At 49.5% G+C, this 25,121-nt stretch overlaps 1 protein-coding gene and 1 long non-coding RNA gene across 2 annotated transcripts in view; both read right to left on the bottom strand.

The window, feature by feature from the left end:
- The window catches only part of PFKFB3 (6-phosphofructo-2-kinase/fructose-2,6-biphosphatase 3), a 76,705-nt gene that overhangs the window by 34,098 nt on the left and 17,486 nt on the right, over positions 1-25,121 (bottom strand). The window lies entirely within an intron of this gene.
- Positions 512-24,566, bottom strand: LOC145721634 (uncharacterized). The gene is made up of 2 exons (XR_014145453.1): positions 23,776-24,566; positions 512-1,178 (listed from the first exon to the last, which is right to left on the bottom strand). It is a non-coding gene; the product is annotated as an uncharacterized LOC145721634 (long non-coding RNA).

Below are 25,121 nucleotides of genomic sequence, written 5' to 3'. Positions count from 1 at the left end.
GTAAAACTAGAGGGTATTAATGTAAGTGATATAAGTCAGTCAGAGAAAGACAATTATAATATGATTTCACTCGTATGTGGAATTTAAGAAACAAAACAGAGGATAGGGGAAGGGAGGAAAATAGAGAGGGAGACAAACCATAAGAGACTCTTAACTCTAGGAAACAAACAGGGTTCCTGGAAGTTAGGTGGGTTGGGGGTGGGGTAACTAGGTGATGGGCATTAAGGAGGGCACACGATGGAATGAGCACTGGGTGTTATATACAACTGATGAATCACTAAACTCTACCTCTGAAACTAATAATACACTGTATGTTAATTAATTGAATTTAAATTTTTTAAAAAAGAAAGAAGTAACAGTTTTGTGAAAGGAAACTGCATCAGCATTTAAAAAAAGAAAAAAGAGGTGAAGGAGACCTTGGGCTTTTGTGTACTTGCCAAAGGTCTTAGAATGTCCTAATTTATTAGTAAAGGGAAAGAAAGAAAGAAGAAATACTCCTACATCTCCAACATTATCCAAATTATTAGATAAATCTCAAATTTCTATTGTCAGTAATACATTTTTACAGAATGGTTGCTTCACCCAGGTTGTCAATAGCCTGACATCTCTATGCCATACCATAGGAGCTACAATCTTAGCTTAAGATTCTGTAGTAGTAGAAAGAAACAGGTGAAACTAGCATCAGTAATATATTTTAGTTCACGTCATAAATCCAAAATATCGTCATCTCCACGTTACGTTGTTACACACTGAGCTCTTTTACGTTCCATGTGTTAGCCGTCTTCGATCTCCCTTCCAGACATCTGGAGTAAGAGCCATCCAAGGAGAGGAAATAGGAACAAAGGCTCTGGAGTGGGATCTTGATGTGGGATAGAGCCAGGGTGGGTGGAACAGGGAGGGCTTCAGCGTGAGGAGGTAGGTGGAGCACCTTATAGATCCATCTGGAAGGCTGGTTCCTCTTCTGAGAAAGCTAGGAAGCCACTGGAGGGCGATAAGAAGACTGAGCAATACATTTGGGCGCCTGGGTGGCTCAGTTGGTTAAGCGCCTGCCTTCAGCTCAGGTCATGATCCCAGGGTCCTGGGATCGAGCCCCACGTCGGGCTCCCTGTTCCGCAGGAAGCCTGCTTCTCCCTCTCCTACTCCCCCTGCTTGTGTTTCCTCTCTCGCTGTCTCTCTCTCTGTCGAATAAATAAATAAAATCTTTTAAAAAAATAAAAAAAGAAGACTGAGCAATATAACGAATGACCCGCTAGGACAGGGAGGCCATATTCATGGATACATTCATGTTCACTGATGTCTCCATCCTGAGTGCCTGGAACAGAGGCACACCCATGGTAGGCTCTCATGGGTTGACCGAATGAGAACTTGTTTAAAGACTGGCCTCTGGTTGCTGTGTTAAGAACAGGTTATAACATGCAGGCAATGATCTTGGGACCCTGAAATAATCATAAGGTCCAGAACCTCTGATCTGGATTTATAAGGAAGAGGGGGTGAATGACAGCTCAAGAAACAGGCTCCTGCATGGAGATGTGTTTCAAACAACTTGGCTCTCAATTTCTCCTCCACACCTCCCCCAAATAATGTTTATCCTTGTGAAACTGAAAGAGGAAGGCGAACCAGAAAGCTTTATTCTGGAAAATTTCTCTCGAAGGCTTGAAAACAAGAGGGGGGTGGGGCAGAAAAAGAGCTGGATGTTGGAACCCGTAACTGAGCCATATGAAGCAGTAGGGGCCCCTCATATCATGAAAAAAAGTTATCATCTGCAGTGAGAATAAATTAATGGACAATTCATTGAGACACCGATGTATCAGGCTGCTTTAGCTCTTCGAGTATAGCCAATACAGTAACCCACTTTCTCCTGTCTCTGGTCCACCATGCACAGCAGCCTTCTAATTATCACTCCCCTTCTCTTGCAGAGAGAACTACCACTTAACCTCCTCTCGCAGAATTACCATTTGTCTTCTCTCACAGAGAACTCACAGGTGAGCTGCCTTCAATGGTCTACTCCAACCCACAGTTGGAAATGCATCAAGTGGGCAATCTATATTTACATGCCATTCTCTGACCACTTTGGTTTGTGACTCAGTCTCCCAAAGCTTGCCTATCTCTGGACGCACTGCTAAAATCCAATTCTAAAGAGAAAAATCTGAGGACCAGACCCACACCAAGCCAGCCATCTGAGAGGGCACGGCTGAGGGGTCAGCCAGGTTTCTCTCTGCCGCCTCCATCTTGCTTCTTTTCATTGTCAGCATGGAGATATGCCTGGGAACACTCATGGCTTTGTTTCTTGCCAGAGTAGTTTCTCAATGACGATATTTTATAGACACAGATACAAAACAAAGAGAGATTGAAGAAAACATCCAGGAGTGTGGTAAGACCCAGATCAACCAATGTAACATCTCTGGGTAGAGAGAAACCATGGCTACTACTGACCCCAGATGTCTCCCTGCGTAAGGGTCTTCCATGACCCTCATGACACTTTCTCTCCAATCACAGGTGGAAAAGAAACAGGAGAAAACTCACCTTTGCTAAGAAAAAGACTATGTGACTTTCAGAAGGTGAAAGATTTTCAGAGTGCATCACTAGATAAGTTGTACACAGGTCTGTTCAAGGAGGATAAGTTGGACAACCCCCGGCATTATTGTTCTTGATAGTTCAGGCTGTTTCTTCATCAGTAAGAAGATGATTACTCAGCCATCACTCATCCATCATCGTGGATCAGAGTTGCCAAGAATAGTGTGCAACCAGCTGGACAGTGATTAAGCCTGCGAAACACGCAGGCAGCCTGACAGCCCTCCACCGTCCCCGCGGCAAGCTCACAACAACACAGCTCGTCGCCAGAGACCTGTGCACCAGCTTCAGGGGGAAGGTGGCACCGCAGTACCCTGATATGGCAGGCTGGACATTGAATGTGCACCCAGCCACTTACCACCCAGTGTCTGGGACAGTATTACACACGCTACCTGGCTCTCCTCTCCCACCCATCATCCCCCAATGCCAGGAACCTCCTTGTGTAAAGAGACAGTGGGCATAACAGCATTATTCACAAGAGCCAAAAGCCCAAGTGTCCATCAACGGATGGATGGATAAACAAAACGTGGTCCATCCATACAATGGAATATTCTTCAGCCATGAAAAGGAAGGAAGTACTGAAGCATGCTGAAACATGGATGAATCCTGAAACATCACGGCAATGGACCGGAGCTGTGTTCTCCCCAAACCCCTATGTTGGCCCCTAACCCCTAGCACCTCAGAATGTCGCTGTATTTGGACATAGTGTCTTTAAAGAAGTCATTAAGTTAAATGAGGTTAGGGTGGGCCCCAATCCAACTTGATGAATTTCTCTGCGAGAAGCAGAAATTTGGGCACACAGAGACTCCAGGCATGTGTGCACACAGAGGAAAGACCATACGGGGACACGGCCAGCCGGTGGTCATCTACAAGCCAAGGAGGGAGGCCTCAGGAAACACCAAACCTCATCTTGGACTTCCAGCCTCCAGAACGGTGAGAAAATAAATTTCTGTGGTTTAAGCCCCCCATGATAGTTTGTTAGAGCAGCCCAAGCAAACTCATACGATTATGCTAAGTGAAAGGAAGCAGACACAAAAAGTCATGTATCACATGAGTCCACTGACATAAAATCTCTAGGATTGGTAAATCCATAGAGACAGAAGGCAGATTTGTGACAGCCAGTCCCTGGGGGAAGGGGTGAGGGGGAGGGCCTGCTTCATGGGGATGGGGCTTCCTTTTGGAGTGATGACAATATTTGGGAGCCAGACAGAGGTGATGGTTGCTCAACACTGTGAATGTGTAAATGTTACTCAATTGTGCACTTTAACATGGTTGGTTTTACAAGGCGAAATCAGAGAGGGAGACAAACACTAAGAGACTCTTAACTCTAGGAAACAAACAGGGTTGCTGGAGGGGAGGTGGGTGGGTGATGGGGTAACTGGGTGACGGGCATGAAGGAGGGCACATGATGTAATGAGCACTGGGTGTTCTATGCAACTGATGAATCATTGACCTCTACCTCTGAAACTAATAACATAGTATATGTTAATTAGTTGAATTTAAGTAAAATTAAACTTTAAAAATAAAATGGTTTTATATTATGTGATTTTAACTCAATAAAAAAAGAAAAAAAAATCAATGACAGTTAGATGAGAGACAGAAAGCTGAGAAATGAAGCTATGAAACCTGTTAAAGTTACAACAGGGTAGTTAACTAGACCAAGGAGAAGAGCGTGATAGGAAGAGTAGGGAAAAGCAAATGCAAGAGACTTGAGATAGTTGGAGAAGCCATGGTCGGCCCAGAGCTCCCCACCGAGGCCCGGGGCAGCAAGAGCATGAGCGGTGGAGGTAGAGAGGCAGAGTCTGAGGACTTCCAACAAATCACTTCACACCAAGCGGGTTCACCAGGCACGGCGGCAGTGACTTCATGCAGCTATAAATCAGGGACAATGCCCACCACCTATAACAGAGGGTTATGCACAGTGCAGAGCAGAGGACCTGGCCCGTGGTACACGCAGTATCTGGTGGCCAAGAGCTCTGTGCAAACGGAGCCTTCAGCTTTCTACAGAATCTGCCTCTCTCTGAACCCTACACCAGGTGCTGGCGCCGACATTAGAAAATGGAGTTTCCCGGTTCCTCCTCCTTGTCCATTCCTTCCCATGCAGTGAAATCAATCACATATTTGGGAGGTTTCGTTACTTCCTGTATTAGTTAGGGCTCTTGAAGGAAGGAGAGAGAGAGAAGGAGGGAGTGATGGAGGGTGAATGAAAATTAAGGAAGGGAAACATTTTAAATGGAGTCAGGAAGCCCAGAAGGGGGAGCTCTTGAGCACGCACCACCTGGGCAGCTTATTCCACATTCCTGGGCAAGAAGAGGTGGACTTTACATCCCCAGAGGACTAAGGGAGCTTTCTCTCCTTGTCCAGCAACAGCCTAGCCAATGAGAAGCCACTACACTTCAAACTCCCAGTTTCCTCCCATGGATCGGGCTTTTGACAAAACCAGCCCTTCCAACTCCCCTCTCTTCTCCATAAAAGAATGCTCCCCTCCCTTGTTCTCCAGGTTTGCTTGTGATTTACCACAGTGTGCATGTCCCAAGTTGCAATTGCTCCGCTATTCCCAAATAAACTCATTTTGCTGGTAAACTACCTGGGTTTTGTTTTGTTTTTTAAGATTTTATTTATTTATTTATTTGCAAGAAAGAGAGAGCAAGCACATAAGCAGGGGGAGGGGGCAGAGGGAGAGAGAGAAGCTCAAGCAGACTCCACGCTGAGTGCAGAGCCCTTCACAGGGCTCAGTCTCACGACTCTGAAGTCATGACCTAAGCCAAAACTAAGAGTCTGTCGCTTAATTGAGTGAGCCACCCAGGCGCCCCTGGTTATTTTTATTTTTAAGGTTGAAAGCATGTATGTATGAGAAGAGATATTATAGTAATTGGCTCATATGGTTCTGGGGGCCAAGAAGTCCCATGATATGCCACCTGCAAGCTGGAGCACCAGGAAAGCCAGTGTAATTTAGTCTGAGTCTGAAAGCCTAAGAACCAGGAGCATCAATGTCCAAAGACAGGAGGAGATGGATGTGTTGGCTCAAGCAGACAGAGCACATTCACCCCTCCTCCACCTTCTTGTTCCATTCAGGACCTCAGTGGATAGGATGATGCCCCACCGCAGTGGGGAGAGTCATCTGCTTTACTCTACCCCTCACACCAAATGTAATCTCTTCTAGAAACATCATCATGGCCGTGCCCAGAAATAATGTCTTACCAGCAATCTGGGCATCCCTTGGTCCAGTCAGGTCAACACATAAAATTAACCATCATGCATGCCGTCTTCCTTCACAGCAGAGCCCCAGTTTTTAGCTGCCTGGCTAAATGATATTTTTCAGACTTGCAGGTTAGACATGGCTGAATGGCTAAGGCAGGGGTAGCAAAGGACTTTCAAGCTCCAAGCTGCTCCACCTGCCCTCACCTGGGCATCTGCTGCTGCTGGAATAGCCTCTAAATGAGGAGCAGCAACTGGGAGGTGTTCCCAGCAATGAACCAGCTCACCTTGCTCCATCTAAACCTCGGATGTCCCTCAGGCCATTTCCCCCCTGAATCTAGAAACCCCTCTCTGACAGCCCTCCTGGAGAGCCTCAGCTCAAACCTGCAGCTTCAGGCTGCTTGATCCCTTTTTAGACATTGCTGTTGGCCAGACTTTCTTACACTGAGCCAAACACCTCTTCCCGTAACTCTCCCCGTGGGCTCTCATTTTGCTGCTGGGGACAGAACAAGCCTGTACTCCATTCCAGCAAGAGAGGCTTGCTCTCCAATATCTGTAAGCAACTGTCATGTTCCCATGAAAACCTACAATCTTCAGGCTAAGAAGCTCACTCCTGGGCTTGAAAACAGTGTAACACGGTCTTCACACAGCACACACAGCAAAGCCCACTAAAAGCGTGAAAGTGTCTCGTGATGTTAAAAGCATCCGGTTCTAGGGAGAAGTTAATGGAGTGACGCCATTGGACCTATAATAAATATCGAAATGAGCCAGGCACTTGAAATTACTATGACAAAAAGCAGTTCTCGGGAACCTATGGAGGATCTAGGTTTCGTTTCTCGACTACTGGGAACCAGATTTGTCTGATCTCCCAAGCTTAGCCAGTGGGAGTGGGGGAGGAAGGGGCCCGGCCTGGGAGCGAGGAGCCTGGACCCTGCCGCCGAGGTAGCTACACTAGGCCACAGAGCTTCTGGACCTCAGTTCCCTCGTCCACTGATGAGCTGCCTAGATGGTCTCTCAGCATCTCTTCCACTCTCCAGTGATCCAAACTGTTCTCAATGAAATATAAATAGAAACTTAATAATAATTACCAGACTCTAAGCAGCTCAAAACTGGGACAGCTGTTCATCCTGGTGACACCAGAGCCTGCGAAAACCTCGGGCACACAGGAGGTGTTCAGTATAGGTCTGTGTGATGAAGAGTGGTCCTATTACAGTGACCCAGGGGGGCTCCCATCGTGGACTGGAAACTGGACTGCTCCAGGGACCGTGCTTATGAGGATCAGATCAGATATGGATGAAAACGCTCTCGGAAAGACTGTGAAGTACTCCACAAATGTACGAAGATTAGAAGTTTTGAACTGTCCCAGCCCACCCCAAAGTGGTGATTCAGATGGCTGAATGCACTTCCTCCGGGCCTGACCGCGCTGTGATGTGGCCTCCATCCCTGGGTTTCCACCGCACCCTGACGACATGCCCCCAGCCCATATTCCAAATGAGAGGAAGAGCCCAGGTTCAAACAGCTGAGGTTCCTGCCCCTGGACTCTGGTGAGAACAGAAACTGGCCAGCAGACCACCCTCTGCTGAGTAGGCGAAGTGCACCACGGGGACGCGCCGAGGGGAGCCCGCGGTGGAGAAAGTTGTGAACTGGCGCTATGTCGCAAGGCCTGCTTGCGTGGTGTGGTGTGCGCAACGTTGGGATTGCCACATCCCAACGGGCATCCTTGCCCTTCTCTGTTTCCCTGACACTTCTTCCTTCTCCCGGTGGATCACATTCTAAAAATAGAGCTAAATCAAGACCCCCCAAAAAAATTTTTAAGTAGACTCCACACCCAGCATGGAGCCCACCGAAGGCTTATCCAGCTGGAATTTACTTTGTGTATGATATAAGTACTGATATAATTTTATTTCCATTTTTTATTTGGATAACCCATTGAACCAGAATGTATTTTTAAATTTTTTATTTGAGTTCAATTGACACATACTGTAGTATTCGTTTCAGAGGTAGAATTCTGTGATTTGTCAGTTGCATATAACACCCAGCGCTCATTCCATCAAGTGCCCTCCTTAATGCCCATCACCCAGTTACCCCATCCCCCCACCCACCTCCCCTCCAGCAACCCTCAGTTTGTTTCCTATGATTAAGAGTTTCTTCAAATAATGCAATATATGTTAAGAAAGAAAAAAAAGAAGAAGAAGAATGTAGCAGGAGGGGAAGAATGAAGGGGGGGGAAATTGGAGGGGGAGACGAACCATGAGAGACGATGGACTCTGAAAAACAAACTTGGTTAGCTTGGTGATGGGTATTGAGGAGGGCACATTCTGCATGGAGCACTGGGTGTTATGCACAAACAATGAATCATGGAACACTACATCTAAAACTAATGATGTAATGTATGGGGATTAACATAACAATAAAAAAATTAAAAAAAAAAAGAGTTTCTTATGGTTTGTCTTCCTGTTTTCCTCTTATTTTTCCTTCCCTTCCCCTATGTTCATCTGTTTAGTTTCTTAAATTCCACGTATAAGTGGAATCGTATGGTATTTGTCTTTCTCTGACTGACTTATTTCACTTAGCCTAATATGCTCTAGTTCCAGCCACATCATTGCAAATGGCACGATTTCATTTTTTGATGGCTGCATAATATTCCATTGTATAAATACACCACATCTTTATCCATTCATCTGTCAATGGACATCTCAGCTCTTTCCACAGTTTAGCTATTGTGGACATTGCTGCTATAAACATTGGGGTGCAGGTGCCCCTTCTTTTCACATTTGTATATTTGGAGTAAATACCCAGTAGTGCAATTGCTGGATCGTACGGTAGCTCTATTTTCAACTTTTTGAGGAACCTCCATACTGTTTTCCAGAGTGGCTGCACCAGCTTGCATTCCCACCAACAGTGTAGGAGGGTTCCCCTTTCTCCGCATCCTTGCCAACATCTGTCGTTTCCTGACTTGTTAATTTTAGCCATTCTGACTGGTGTGAGGTGGTATCTCATTGAGGTTTTGATTTGGATTTCCCTGATGCCGAGCGATGTTGAGCACCTTTTCATGTGTCTGTTGGCCATGTGGATGTCTTCTTTGGAGAAGTGTCTGTTCATGTTTTCTGCCCATTTCTTGACTGGATTTTTCGGTTTTGGGGTGCTGAATTTGATAAGTTCTTTATAGATTTTGGATACTAGCCCTTTATCTGATAGGACATTTGCAAATATTTTCTCCCATTCCACAGGTTGCCTTTTAGTTTTGTCGACTGTTTCCTTCACTGTGCAGAAGCTTTTTATCCTGATGAAGTCCCAACAGTTCATTTTTGCTTTTGTTTCCCTTGCCTCAAGAGACGTGTCTAACAAGAAGTTGCTGTGGCCAAGGTCACAGAGGTTGCTGCCTGTGTTCTCCTCTAGGATTTTGATGGATTCCTGTCTCACATTTAGGTCTTTCATCCATTTTGAGTTTATTTTTGTACATGGGGTAAGAAAGTGTGACCAGTGCTTTATGGTAAAGAATAAATGACATTCCTCTGGTTTAAGCTACTGTTGGTCAGGTAATCTGTTAGTTATACAGCCAAAAGCATTCCTAACTGGTGAATGTATCATGAATTTCATCAAAATTTTACTAATACGAACTTCGTAATTAAAACGTTAATAATATAATCAAGAGTAGTTCTACTTAAAATCATTTCTCTATTTTATATCATAAAAAACACCACCAAAAACTTTTGATTTTGGCCACCTTGTCTCCCTGAAAGCAAGGTAAGCCACCAGTAGCCTCACTGGGGCCACCCCAGAAAATTCGGCCAGGGCTCCTGCTCTTGCAGGAGAGTCAGCAAGACGACATCACTGTGAACAGGTGAGTTCAGAACCCCACGGAGTCGCCTTCAGACTGAGTACTGGTCCAGCCACACCGGACGGAAGACAAACGAGATCCTCCAACACCCTCCTCACCCCATCAATGAATAGTTTTTATGGTCTGTTCTCTCCACCCTTAGTAAACTTGCTTTCAGAAAAGAATTTGCCCCCCATTCCAGTTAGATCCTATGATTGCTAAATGGCTTAGAGCATACCCCCTCCCATGCTGCTTGACTTTTATCCAGGCCTTCCGCAGAAGGAGGAAGCTGAAGGAACAGCATGTCAGGCACCCACCACCAAGGCCTTGCACGAGGTGGGCAGTGGGCACTGGCCTCTGGGCGGGCTTGGGAATGGCCTCTCCTGGCTTATGTCTGCTTCAAGGGACTGGTCTCTTCTGGAGGGATCACAGTCTGCCTTCTGAAGGCGTTCTCCCTTCACTTTGGTCTTTTGGAAACTGGGCAGAGTCACTCAGTGTCCTCCTGGCCCAGGGATGCCCCAGATCGCCGCTCCAAGAGTTGGAAAGACACCCCAAAGAAGGCAGAAGCATGAGGCTGGACTGGCAAAGATGTGTGAGGAAGGCTGCCCTCACTCCAAATGAGAGCGAACTCTCAGGGGATGGAGAGGCAGAGCACCGTCTACAGGGGCATCCTTTGGTGCGCTTAAATCAAGGTCAAAGCGCCATCGTAGATGAAGAGGACCCTATCCGATGGCACAGTGCTAACGTGAGTCACCAGAAACTCATCACCAGGGAATAAGATAAAAGCCGGTACACACAGATGGCACAGGACACAAATGGTGGCATTGTCAATGTGACCGAATTCTTTGAGAACTCTAAGGCACTATCCAAAAGATGTACTCCTAACAGCAAACCATGGTGACAAGGAAATTACACATAAAAGTAATGCTAGTGGAATCTCAATTTTCTAAAATTTATTGGGTGTTTCTACATCTCAAAAATGATACATCCAGGTGGCTGAAATAGAGGCAACTTTCGTTCTTGTTTTGTGTGTGTGCCTTCCTGTATATTTTATAGTAATTAAAATATGGTAATATTATAGTAACTACTTTATAATCCTAACAGCAGTCATTATTAAAACAGCCACCATCTACTGAGCACTGATTCTGGGCCAGACCCTGTGTTCAAATTTTGCAAACATTTTCCCAACAACTTGCTGGTAAGTAAGTGTCAGTATTTTTCAGAGAAGGACACGCAGGCTGAGAGAGGTAAAACTCTTAAACCAGGTCACATAACAGGGATTCCAATGCAGATGAGATCTGTACCCTACTGGCCTCCAGAAATGCAACCTTTTTTGGGGGGAATGCATATATACATCTGGTGAAAGGGGGCAAGAAAAGAGGAAGGTCTGCCAGGAAACCTCAGGCAGGAGGGGCCCCCGGGAGCCCCCATGTCATTCCAGAGGAGGGGGCTGCCCGGGAGCACAGCCCCTCAACTAACCAAATAGCAGTTAACAAGTATAAATGAGGGTATCTTCTTCTGATCCCTTTTTTTTTTTTTTTTTGGTGAGGGGACAGTTGTGAAAGAGAACTCGGGAGGCCCACACCAGAAGTTGGGGCAAAGGTATGGAAAGGAGAAATTCCTGGGTCAGCCAGGGACAGCCAGGGTTGACCGGGGACTGCCAGGGTCAGCCAGGGAGAGAGCATGGCTGTGCCTAGGCACAGGCAGTTTTGACACGGCTGCAGGTGTTCAATGGGATGACACAGAATACTGAAAGAGCTCCTGCTGGTTTCTTCCAGAAGAAAGAAGGTCTTCTTTTGGAAACTGGGCAGAGTCAGTTCTTCCACCGGGTCCCATCACTGAGAGACCCCTGTGTGTTGTCCCTGAGATGCTGCATGCCCTCATTAGGGGGCCACTTGGATCAGCTCAGCCCTTTCCGTATGAACGAGAAAACTGAACTGCTCGGCCCCTATCATGTCGTGACCTCTGGGACCCTCAAGACATTGTACAAGTTGGATGGCTCCGCCTAAAATGATGAGCCTCACAAGCAGGAGACGGTAATCAGTTATTCATGGTTCAAACTAGGTATCACACACGTATTACGCAGCAAAGAGGGGCCAGAGGCTCCCCACAGCGTGCACCCCCAGAAATGGAGCCAAGATCAGGACACGTGGGCTCTGGATGCTATGGCATCCGTGTAAAGTGGATGAGCTTAGCTACCTGCAGAAACAGCCCATCATGGGATGCCTTCTAAATGGATTACCCACTAACCCAGCTGCTGTTTCTATAATCCTCCCAAAGCAACGAGGGGGCCAAATGAGGATGCGCTGAAGGAGCTCGAAGGCCTTGTGGGCAGATAGGAGATGTGACACAACTTCACCAGGAAGCCCTCTGGAGCCCAGTCTGGTCACCTAAATATTTCTTCCACTGGAGTCCGCATGCAAAGCCAGAACTTGGCCTCCCGGCTATTTAAATCAGGCTTTTTATGTCTTGGGTTTCAATAAACTGAGATGCCAGGCTGATATGCTGGATAATCGAGGGAGAGTGGCAGAGAGTGAACACACAACACTGATTAGTCTGAACCACGAAACAGGTCGCTGGTTTTCAACATCTGTGATGTGTAAGAATCATCCAGAGAACTTTTAAAAAAATACCCAGTCTGCAAAGCCCATGCTAGACCAATGAGATCAGAACTGCTGGGTGGGGTTCAGGCTGTGCAATTTCTTAAAAGCTTCTCAGGCAAGTCCAGTGGCTAGCTGAATAAAGGCTCCAGCTGCACCACGCCTAGCCACAGCACCAGCGTGCACCGAGCCTCGCTCGGGCTGGTACTGCAGGAAGAGGGAGCCATACACGGCGCCTGACTGCAAAGATTTTATACCTTGCTGAGGAAGCAAGGGAAAGATGCATGGGAAGCAATCAGCAAATAAAATCATAGTGGAGTCTGGAGGTATTTTGGAGAGATTTCTGAGCAAAAAAAAAAAAAAAAAATCAAGTCTAGAACAAGTGAACACTTTGGAGTTGGTGTTCCTGCCGCATCTGCAATTTTTTTTTTTCTATGCGCTTATGACCAGCCATTCAGCAGCCTTGAAAACTCTTTTTTTGTTTGTTTTGCTTATGAGAATGAAGAACTGGCTTGGCCTTCTCAAAGAAGCTAGATAAACCCTTAGGATACTCAACTACTAGGTAGTTTCCAGAGAAAAGGACTTCCTGCTCGCTATCATAGGATTAAAAAGTCCCCTGGGAGGTCACTTATGGCACCCAGTGCTTCCCGCAGCACACAAGGAGACAGGCTGGAAGTCCCCGATGAGCACGGCAAGTGTGGCACTTACGGACCGGGGCAGCTGGGACGGCACTGGGCGCATGCGCAGGTACACACCTGCGCTCGGGGCTCTGGGGCTCGAAAACCTGCAGGGCTCGGCGACGGCCGCTTCCTAAGCCTGAAGTTCCCAGGATGGGTTCATGGGGACAGAGAGCCACTCTGGCTGACCCCACTGCCGAGCAAGCAGGGCCCCCGGGGCATTGGTAAATGCGGTATGCCGCCTGGCAGAGACTCGGCCCTCTGCCCTCCTGGCCCCGGACCCAGACTGGATGACAAACTTCACCCACATTTGGGCCCGGTCCAGCTGAGACAGTGAGAGTACAAGGGGCCTCACCCTCTTCCTCCACTGGCCCCACAATCAAGGCTCCCTAGTCCCAGCCTGTTGTGGCAGAAGCCAAGCAGAGGTGCCGAGGGGGCCTGGGGGTGCCGAGCAGGGGACCTGCGGCACTACCATTTCCAGCCCACCAGACAGGAGCTTGCTTCTCGGGCCAGTCCCGCTGCACTTTAGAGCAAGCTGGGTGTAGACAGCTGGCCTGTGGAGATCCTGGGGAAGGGGCTGCGCCTGTGATTTAGGAGGCCCTGCTTCTCCCAGAAAGTGGCATTAGGATTCAATGCTGCTCCACTTGTGCACTGCCCTCCCATCCGGCTACTTTTCCTTCCCACTCCCTTCCTCTTGCCCATCTTACTCTCATCTTACTCCCATCTTACTCCGTCTCCCTCTCACCATCCCCACCCCATCCCTGCATCAAAAACTTCCACTAACTCCAGTTCATTGAACTCTATGATGTGTAGGAGGGGGGAACAGCTGATAAGAGGAATTCATACTAAAATGTGAATGGCTACATTTCAGTCATCGGGTAGCTTCTGAATTTCTCCAGCCACTAGGAGGAAAACCAAAGAGTCAGTCAACCCTGTTAGAGTTTACAGCAGAGTTAGGAAATCTGTCATATAGGAAGCCGTCACAGAACAATAAAGTGCTGAAGTAGATCCACATAGGCTGAGTGCTAGAAGCCTGGAGTCACCTCCCAGTGCAGGAAAGGCAGCCCAGCAGCCCTCCCAGAGCATGCAGTTGGGGTGCTCCTGCCTGCCTCCTCAAGCCCCACCCAGACGGCAGCCACAGCTCCTCGGCGGTTGTCATTCCCAATGTCATCCCAACCCCCGTGATCTGTTTCATATTTAGATTTCAGGCAAGGCTTTGTCTGCAGAGATGGTTCTGGGCTATGACATTTGCAAACCGGGGTCCGGTCCAAGCCATCGATTTTGCAGAAAGCGGATCCAGACAGAGGTTTATTTGCTTGAGGCCCTCACAAGTTAACAGGAGTGAGGACTACAGCCCAGACTTCCTGTCACCCAAGTCATGTTTTAAATAAACATATTACTGAAGTATAACAGACCTATAAACACGCAAAGTTCCATGAATGCTCAAAACAAACACACCTGAGTAAGCAGTGCTCAGCTCAAGAACTAGGTCATTTACCAGAGCCTCAGAAGCCCCCCGAGCCCCTTGCCAGTCCAACCACCCCCCCGCCAGCCCCCGGATTAGTTACAGCAACACGGATTAGTTTGTATGGTTTGTCTCTGTATAGTGGAATAGGGCAGTATGTATTCTATTGTGTCTGGCTTTATTCACTCAACATTTTGCTCATAAGCTCTTTCATGTTGCCTCTTACCGCCAAGGTTCCTTGGCTACCATGGTTCTATACATTCCATTGCACAGATATACTACGACGTATTTATCCACATTGATGGTACATTGAATTGTTTCCCCTTTGGGGCTATCACAAGTGATGCTGCTGCCAACATCCTTGTACATGTCTCAGTGCGCACATGAAGGCATTTTTGTGGGGACTGTGCCAATGGCATTGCTGGGTCAGTGGACTTGCTGGGTCATAGTGCCTGCCTCCATCCAGGGACTACTGCCAAGTGGTTTTCCAAAGTGATTACACCAATTTTCCCTCCACGTGAGAGTTCCTTTTACTCCACTCTGGCACGGAGTAGTATAAGAGAGGTAGACAGTATCTCACTGTAGCTTTAATTTGTATTTCCTAGATAATTAAGGAGGTACAGTGGCTTTTCATTACTTATTGGCCATTTGGATATATCTTCTTTTATGAATAAACATAAAATGTATAACTGTTTCCGTGTTTAGCTATTTTTGGTTTGCTTGGTTTGTGGTTCTCCTTTCTCCACGGTGACTTTGGTGGATCTATACATATAAGGGCCGAGGAGCCAGACTCCCTGGTCGGGTTCTGGCTCTAGCAGGGACTGCCTGTCATTCTGGGCTCCTCAGTTCCTCTCCAGGCCCCAGCCATGCTGGCTGTAAGATCAGGACCTTCTCCCATCTGTGTGAGTGAATGCATGCAAACACCTAGAACGATCTTGGCACATCGTTGAGTGCTCAATACGTTGGGATTTTTACAGTTATCCCTAGCATTCTGTCCCTAAACTGCCCAAAACTGCCAAGAACGAGGAGGGCACGTAGCAAGACGGAGATGAAATGTCCCTATTTGTCAGTAATGTATCACCACCTGAACAGCAACTTCATACTTCTCCCTACTAAAAAGAGATCTTTCCCTCATGCATGGAAACCAAAGAGGTGAATCTGGTGTTTGGTGGAGATGCTGGGGCCAATCCATCTCAACTGAAAAGAAACGAAACAGAAGTGGTCCATGAGGACACACGAGGACTGCGCGTCGGGGCATCACCCACAAAGGCTGCAGAAGAGGGATACTGAGTGGGTGCAGCCGAGGAGCCCGCTAGCCACCTGAGCAAGTGCCAAGTGCAGGCTCGGCCGCCGCCCTTCCTCTCGCCTCAGGAGCCGCTCACAGCCCAGGGGGCCATGAAATGAAGGCTCACCCCAGCCTGCCCAGCTTTAGCCCCTGCTTGGCAGTCCCGTGTCAGCAAGCCTGGCTCCAGAGACAAAAATCCCCCTGACAACTGGGCCTGAGGCCTTGGCTTCCTCGGCCCCGGACTGCAGACCCTCCGACAGCAGGAGGAGGTGAAGAGAACCCCCACTCCCAGAACACACTGGCCGCGAGACGGGGCCAGACCACTGCTGCGGTCACTGTGGCTCTCCGGAGGGTCCCTACGCTGGACTGAAAAAGCAGGTTATGTGGCCAGACAGGAAGAGGTCAGGGAAGTCTAGGTTCTTCTGGGAAACAGGCCTGGGTCGGCGAAATGACGAACACAGCAGGTCTGTGCTTTGAGACCAGGTCTAGCATGAAATCAGAATGAGTCACAGGGATCTCATCCCCTCATTTTACACACAAGGAAACTGAGGCTCCCAGAGGTTTGCAGACAACGTACGGGCTTTGGAGTGAGGCCCACCTGGTCAGCACTGATCCCTCCTTTTGTACAACTTGCCAGTTCGAGTCCTTTCAGGGCTTATTCATCACCGAGTCCTACCTTCCGTGTGCTGCTCACATACGTGATTGGTATTCTCCTTGTTGCTACTGTCTCCACTCCGATCAAACCCGAACAGCCTCACCCAAACCCCAGGTCACCATTCCCAACCCCTTCCGCCAGCCTCTCGCATTCCAATCCAGCGAGCGCACCACCGACACACTCGTTTTCCAGCACAACGCTTCGGTTCTGTTCTTCCCCTGCTCAGAAACCATCACTGTCTCCCTGCTTCCTCTAGGACCACTTCCAAACCCTCAGGCTTCGTGGCAGATTCTCTACTGCAGGTTCTCAAGCAACCTCTCTGCACTCTGGTGATCTGACCTGCTTCTTCCCCCAAACAGCCCCTCCTCCCGGACACTTCTGCTTTTCTCGAGCACTCCACCCGAAATCCCTCCTCCTCCTGTCTAATTCCTACCCGTCCTGCATGACTATTCGCATCTCCCTCTTGCTGTGGCCATCCGCTTGGATTTCCCACGTTGCATCAAAGACTGGTGACCCGAGCCTGTGCATGGGACTGGGTATCTGCTGTGTGGGCTCCCACCCACACGCTAAGCTCTTCAGAGCTGGAATATTCATCTCCGTGTCTAACCCAGCACAAGGCACCACCCCTCTAGAGTATGGGTGGGAAAATACAGGTTGACGAGACACACAAAAGCCGACAGTACAGACAGCCTTCTTAGCCAGCCCTCCCCCCGGTTGGGGAAGTCGTGCCCGGCGCTGGGACCAGAAGGGTTACAGAGGACCACCTCCGCCCCTTGGGGGCAGGCGCTGCTGGTGGACGCGGGGGGGGGGGGAGCACAGGAAAGGACAGCGGTGACAGAGCTTCCACTATGAAGTGCATAAGGGCCTGGTGGAAGCGCCGAGAATAACGCTCAATCCTGCCACAAGACGTAAAGGAAGGCTTCGTGCAGGAAGGGGTGTGAGGTGAGCTCTGAAGTGGACAAGTGGGGGTTTATGGGGTCAGGGGCCAGAGAGAAGAGGAGTGCGGCAGAGGCGCGGTGTGAGGGGCTACCGGGAAGACCTGAATGACTCGAGCGGGTGATGCCTAATGGATTATAATCTGAGCCTTAATGAGGCTTCACAGGGGGAAGACACGGAGGATCAGTAGAGGCCTTCCTCCAGGGATGGACAGGGCAGATGCGTTCTAGCACCGCAGGGGAAGCCCTAGTTCTGTTCCTTCCCCTCCGTCAAGCCCTCTGGCCTTGGGCAAAGCTGTAAGTTGCTCCAGTCCCCAGTGCCTCATTGGACATTTCTATCCTGCTTCCCAACGCCCACCAGGGTGACCCCGAAGAATCCATCTGTGCCTCAGGAAAACCACACCTAAAGAAGTGACCCATACCCTGCCAGGTGTCCCTGGCCCTCAGAACCTGGGTCTTCAGCTCCAATTTAAGGCACCGGGAATTGAGCCTCTTGTGGCTCCCTCCCAACCAGGAAGGAGCCGGGTCCCACTGACCTGGTCCCGTTAGGGATCTGAGAACTTAGTGGTGGGACTGCAAGATTACTGGGCACTGACAGGGTGCATCAACAGGGTATTTGGGATATTTACCTGGAGAACGGCCCTCCATTTGGATGGTACAGTCACAGAGGTGGACATCCTTTCCCACACGAGGGCCAGTCCCCTTCGCTATAGGACGTGTCACATCACCCCTGGCCGTTACACTGTAAGCTTGAGATAAGGACTTAGAAATTCTGCTTTTGAAGGGATTTTTCTTCTGCCGTGGGGGGGCTGCTCATGACAGCCCAAAGCACCGTAAGATTTACACTGAGTTAGTGTGCCCTACAGAAGTAAACCCCTTTTGCAAATCAGTCAGCTCTTTGGCATTATAAGGTGTCATCATGAGGCCAGTGAGTTTTTTTCAGGCCAGAAAGGGACACAAGGGGAAAAGCTGGATGTTCTGCATGGCAGGATGTGGGTGTGAGGGCGGGGAGAGTGGTTTCTAAACTGGCTACACCTACCGGCCATTGCTTTCTCAAGCTAGCACTCCAAACCTGAGCCCCTTGAGGCCCACACCCAGAAGGCCACCGATCCTGGGACCCGCGACTGAGGAAATCTTCTTTAGAGCAAGCAGGCCAAACCCACATCCAGACTCTGGCTCAGAACAGGCTGGTAGAACAACCCTTCCTGTCCCCCATCTTTGCTCCCCTGAGAGGAATGAGGGACAAGGAGCTTTTGGTTCTTGTGCTTGAAGGCGGCTGATAATTACATTCAGTGTAAATGGTCTAAACACTAATCAAAAGACACAGTCACACTGGATAAAAAGAAAAAGCAAGCCCAACTCTAAGATACCCACTTTAAAGACGTGGATACTTAAAAGAAAATACACCACGCAAACACTAATCAACAGAAAAGGAAGTCGCTCTATGAAGAGCAAAGTAATTTCAAAACAAAGAATATTTGTGGGGTTCAAGAGGGACATTTCATAATGATTAAAGCAGCTGGTCTGGCAAGAAGACACAGCAATTAACAAGCATGTCATTAGGATTATCTCTATTAAGTTTCAAATGTATTAATTATTATCATTTCTATTTGGGTCATATTGAGGAAAACTTTCTGATGTCAGCATACTGATTTCCCTGCTGGTACCATCCTCCTCTTCTGTATCTTGCTAGGATTATTCACCCTTCAGGACACTGCTGCCAGGTAACCTTCTCTGCCACCCCCTCTGTGGGCCAGGGGACTCTGACCCCATCACAGCACTCAATAGTCTGGTGAATGCATCTTCGCTTCTCTCTCTCCTTAAGGCCACGGAGTATTTTGTTCATCTCTGAATCCTGACCACGTGGTACCATACACATCATATTGCTCGATGAATGAATGAATAAATGAGAAGTCCAGTCCTCAAAAACTCAAGCCTCTGAACTCTCCTGGCTCCCAGGACAGAGGTTTTTACTTTATTCGAACAGAAAGAACACTGAGCACGCAGCGGGCAGAACGTGCCCTGCCGCACGGCTTACAAGCCCTATGATCTCAGACACGTGACTTAACTATTCGGGGCCTCGGTTTCCTTATCTGCAAGGTGGTGAAAGAGAAGAGTGGCCTCGCGGAACTGTCACTTGGAAGCTGCAGGGTTGAAATGTGCTTGGCAAATGTTGGTTCACATCAGAAGCAGGAGGTGTGGTGCCCCTGTGTCAGCAGCGCCCCAGAGGAGGGCAAGGAAAGCTAAGGAAAGTACCGCAGTCCGCCGGGTACAGAACAGAGGGCAGGGACAGCAGGGCACCTGCCCGCGCATCTCCTTCTCCACACTCCCCAGCCATCGGCTTTCCACCCGGCTGCACCCAGCACCTTCCCTCTCTGTGAAGTGGGCCACAGACACCATCTGGACTGAGAAGCAAATTAACATCACAAGACACGTGACAGGGACACATCCCTTATGGGAACCGATGCCGGCGGTTGATCCAGCGTGCGTGCGGGACTTCCTCGCCATGGCAAGAGTAAGGGCTAGGCATTCCAGGAAAGAAAATGCCAGAGCATCTGTTCCTGACCGCCCTGTGGCTTCGGGTTTCCCTCTAGGTCTGAGACACCAGGTGCAACAACACTGCGGCAAGAAGAGGAAAACACCATCTCACTCCTTCTGCGTCAGTTCCAAATGCAGAATTTGGGGCTCCAGCCCAGTGAATACAAATTTGCACTGTAATAACATCACCAATGAGTCTCACACATTCAAGCAACCCCCTCCCCGTCGTCCCCAGGCTGTGTCATCATTTCTCTGAGGAGCAGCAGCCAAACTTTGACCACACACTATTACTTCCCAAAAAGGCGTTTCTTTAGTTGTCAATCATAAACATGTGCTTCTGTGCTGTTATACCGTATCGATCATAAAACTTAAGCAAAAATTAGAAATTAAAAAGGATGCACTAAAATAAACAGAAAGGGAGGTCGTCATATTTTCTTCCTGCACCCAAGTAATCTTTTGGGGGCCGAGGAAGGACATGAGGTGTGCCCTGCCTGTCCCGACTCCTGGATTAATGGAAATCGTATTGGTCATCCCCTCTTTCCAGAAAGTTCTTACCCCTCTGTCCCCACCCACCCACCCAGCTTCGAGACCACCATCTCCTCACACTCCATCCACCCCACCCCACGCATGGTGCCCCCCATGCCCCACTTCTGTTCCTAATCTTCCCATTCCCATCATCAATAGCCGCAGGAATTTTTGTGGCTGAAAGCTTCTAGTCCCATTTAAATGTGTATTTTCTGCATTTCATTCGTTGGAGGAGCAAGAAATAAAACATAAACAAGGGGTGGAGGGGAAGAGGAGGGAGTCAGGCAGGTGGATATCTTTTTTTATGTTAAAGGACTTAGTATTCTTTCTCATTTCTAGATCACCAAACAATGCGACAAGTCACTCAAGATAAGGTGACAGTCAAGAGCTACAGAGGTTTTTAAATTGCTTCTCCGCATGCCACTGCCATCTGTCTTGGGGTAAGCATCTATTTTTGGAGCCCTTGTAGCCGGTAAACATGATTCTCCTGCTTGAAAGCAAATCCATGGTCTCCTCATTAGAGAACCAGAGGGTGGGCCCCCAGGGCACATTCCCCCAACCCCACCACTTCAAAACAACCACAAACAGCAGTCCAGGAAAGTCACTGCAAAAAAGATTCCCAAAATGTTACTAATATAAAGTTCCTACAAATAGGCAACAGGGAAAGTCTTTCCAGAGAGCAAGCCACACATACTACCAATCGATATTTCAATCTTTTCAGTATCTAGACCCACAATCTCCAAGAAGCTGGGAAAGGTATGAGAAAATGCACATCCATGAAATAACTATAAAAACACAAAATTGGGAATCAGGCAGGGGCCAGTCCTCCCATGATCCTGAGCCTGGTGGCCAATTTTGTGGGCAAGAGCTCAGCTACTGGGATATCACCGCATAGCACAACATTTAGACGATACGGAATTTTTTCACTAGTATTTTTAAAAAGCCTCTGCATACTTGTAAACCTTTGTCTAGACCACAGCAAGCAATCCCCTTCCTCCCTGTCCCTTAGCCGTCTCCCAGCCCACCAGTCAATAAGAGCAATTTCACCCCCAAGGCAGCCTAAGGAACAGAAACAAAGGCCCAAGATCAACATCAAAAACCCCCAGGGAAAGATGGGTTGGGTCTGCTGGGTATCTGCTGATGCTCCCTACCCTTTCTTATCAACTCCAATGGCTCCAGCCCACTTTGGAGCCACCTTATTCCTCCTTGCACTAAAATTGAAATCCAGCTCTGCTTGTCGCCACCAGACACCCCATTAAAAATCCCACAAGTAGGAGAACAAGAAAGAATGGGAAAATTTCTGTTTCCCAGGCGCATCAGCCACCCAACCAGCTACCTCGTGCCAAGAGTACGAGTGGGGGGACCCTGTTAGAGAACTCTGGAGACAGGAAGGAGAGGCATTTGGCTAAGGACCACTGCGGGAGGGGCTGTCTTGGGCGGATGGACCATCAGCAAGTTCCCTGGACACGAGTCAGGGCCCCGCACGCCACGTGGTTTTCCACAGGGCAGACCCAGAGGACAGGTTAGCGTTTGGGGCAGGGGAGCTGCTGTGCTCACCACCCATCCTTGTCTCTTCCAGCCCAGTTAAGCTCACAGAGAGCAACCACAGGGCTGTTGTCATTCCTGGACTGCGGGCTCCTTCAAGTCAGGAATCAAAGCCACCACCTATGAGCACCCAGCATGTGCCAGGCATGTTTGGAGTGCTTGGGGCCTAAACCTCAGAGCTACCCTGCCATTGACAGGCGAGGAAACCGAGGCACAGAGAGGGGAAGGAACTTCTCCAAGGTCACACAGCTTCGCGTCTGAGCCCAGGAAGTCTGACTGCAGAGCCCAGGCACAACTCCCCGCCTCCCTCGCTCCCAGCTGCAGCAAGAGCCTGGGAGGGTTCCATCTTTGCCCCTTATCCATTAATACAAAGATGGCCACAGTGGGTGACAGGGGGCTCAATACTAGCCTTCCAACACACTCCCCCCTTCCCAGCCACCTGACCCCAGCTGCCCTTTAGGAGGAGGATGCTGGGGTGGGGACAGCAAAAGGCCAGAGAAAGAAGAGTGTGTCTGAACTTTTGCTCCCTACCCTCTCCCTAAGTTGTTTATGCCTTAAAGCCCACCATTACGGTACCATCCCTTGAGTTCCAGATCTCTGAGATCAGTTCAAATGCAAACTGAGCTAATATCACCTTAAGAACCCTCCTTAATGAAGGATCTGAGGGAGGAGAAGGAAGGAGAGTACTTGCAGGGAGACAGGAATATTTCACCTTCTCTACAGCACGGCTTAGATCTTAATCTGAGATCTAAGCACTGCTTAGCTGGGCTGCACTGGCTACCTGGATGATCTCCAATGCCTTGATACCCTGAAGGAGACACGTAAAACCCAGAAGGTTAAGAAGTAATCACCAGAGACTTACTGAAAGGAAAGTAAGTGGGCCTTCAGAGACAGCTTCTAGATCTCTGAAAATTACATCGAGGGCAGAGAGGAGACCAACTCTGGCTGGATGCTGCCTCCGGAGGAAGAGGGCTGTTTGGTATTTTCTGGCTGGGTTTTGGTAAGAAATTGTAACCAGATCTGCTGGAGAGCCAAGAAAAACCGGATATTGCCTTTTTATACCCATTCTGTACTCCCACCTTCCTCCCAGAGATGCTCTTATGGGTTTTGTTTTTGACAATTTAATACATGGAGTAGAGGCAAAAGTAGATTCCTAAAAAGCTCTGGTCTTTTCATAAAGTGTGAAGCTATTACTTCATAAAATGAATCCAAAACTTCAGAGAGGGTTACCTCCTTTATGCATCTGCCCTCCAGGCTTGCAGTCTGCAGTGTCAGACACAGAGGGCCACAGAGCGAGTCAGAGCAGCCCAGGTGCTTCCCTCCTGACCTTTCCGGACACCGGATCTGGTGCTGCCTCGAGGGCCGAAATGAGCCCAAGTTACTTACCCTTGCACTCTTCAGTTCCTACTGTGTTGGTCCCACTTTTAGTCTGATCTAGGCAGAGGGGCTGGGCAAGGGGAAGAAGCATCAGATTTGAAAAAAGGAAGGGCTAAGGGGCAGTAAGAATGTTGTATAACAGTTGGATACTGTGATCGCATTTGTTAAACTCCAAGTCAAGATTATTGCTTTAACAAGGTGGAGAGCCCTCATAGGCACAACTGGTCAGAGACACGCCCTGCTGGAAAATTTGACTTGCTGGAGAGATAGGTGGCCTCCTCCTCTGGCCCAGGACGACCTCCCTCTTCATCCCAGGTAGAGAATCCTTGACATAGCTAAGCGCGGCTAAATGACCTCTAGTGCAATGAGTTCCATCCACAAAAAAACCCTTTGGCACTACTCCCAAAGTAACCCATTCCATTAAAACAAATGCATCATGAAAGGCAAAGGCTTTTAAGTCTGGCACATCAAAATCCGAATCTGAGCTCTCCCATTTTCTTACTGGTAAGTATAAACGCCTAGCTGTACCTGGTTCCTGAAGAGAACTCCACAAAGTTCATTCCTGCCCCTTCTCTGTAACTGACCTGAAATTCACCTGCCGCGAACAGTGCGCTCTGTCCCCAGCACTGTGGCATGGGACCAGTCAAATCTGATCACACGAGTCTTTCAAACACTTGCAGACAGGCTCACAGGCCCCTGGGACCTGTCTGGTCTGGGCTAAACATCCCCAGTTCTTTGAGCACTCCTCCTAGAACTTTTCCTGCCCCTCCACCAGCTGAATCACTCTCTGCAAGTTAACTCCAAGCCCTCCGAAAAACTCAGGGGCAACCAAAGTCCCAATTCATTGTGTCCTCAGCTCGTGGTGAATCTGGGCCCCAAACCAGGAGCTGAGACAACTTGCACTCGGAACGTGGCTGCGGTTTCTGGGGACCCTGTGGCTCAAAGCACCTGTGCCGGCGGCTGTTTACTGATGTGACTGACACAGAACATCCTGTCCAGGATGCTGAGCAGGAAAAAGCGGCGTCGGGCACTTATAACTACTCCCCAAAGATAAAAACACTGCTCTTTTTCAATCTCCCACGTTCTGACTTTCCTTTAACGCTTCCCGTGTGTCCCTCCTCCTGTGCCGCGCGCATTACCGCCCCGGCCCCGCCCAACCCGGGATTCTGCTAGCCACCTGTCGACCTAGTTCCTCTGGCGCACTGACAGCGCGCGTCCGCTCTCAGACCTAACCCGGGGGAAAACCTCGGCCGAGAAAACGAAAACAGGCCACTGGGCGGGGACGCTCACAGCCTCCACTAGGCGCGCAGCTACGCGGGGTACACGCCGCGCCCACGTGCCAGACCCGGCGGCGCGGGGCAGGCTGGGGCGGTGCCACGTGAACGCGGCGTGCGGCGCGGAGAGGCGGGGCGGGGCGCGGGCTGACCGGCCCGTGCGCCACGCCTGCAGCCAATCCGGCCCGCCCGCCGGCCCCGCCCCGCCCGCCGGCCCCGCCCCGCGCCGACCGTCCCAGGCTGACCTGCCCCCCTGGCCGATCGGCAGGGCTCCGCTGACCTCAGCGCCGGACATCAGCAGGAGCGAGGGAGCGGCGGGCCGGCCGGCTCTGTGGCGCCCCCGGCCTGCAAGGCGGCTCGTGCCCCACAGCGCCGCCGCGACAGGGGACCCGAAAATTGGCGCGGGCGGGGGCACCGTCCAGGAAGCCTGGGTTCCAGGGGCAGGGGCGTGCAGGGTGGGGGGCCCCTCCTTGACCTTCCTGCTGGGGAAGAGGCCCCCAGCCCTGCCCTCCACCTGCCATCCTCCTCATCGCTCGGTCCCCACAGTGCCTGGCTCCTAGGAGGTATATGGAAGGGCACCAGAATATGCCACCCCAAAATATGCCTCTTTGGCATAAGGAGTGTTTTGGAGAAACTGCACACACAGGAGCTCTGCA

The sequence above is a fragment of the Leptonychotes weddellii genome, chromosome 5 (genome assembly GCF_054177405.1).
Source record: "Leptonychotes weddellii isolate Sample4059 chromosome 5, ASM5417740v2, whole genome shotgun sequence".
Lineage (NCBI taxonomy): Eukaryota > Metazoa > Chordata > Mammalia > Carnivora > Phocidae > Leptonychotes > Leptonychotes weddellii.
This window is presented reverse-complemented; position numbering and strand designations above follow the sequence as displayed.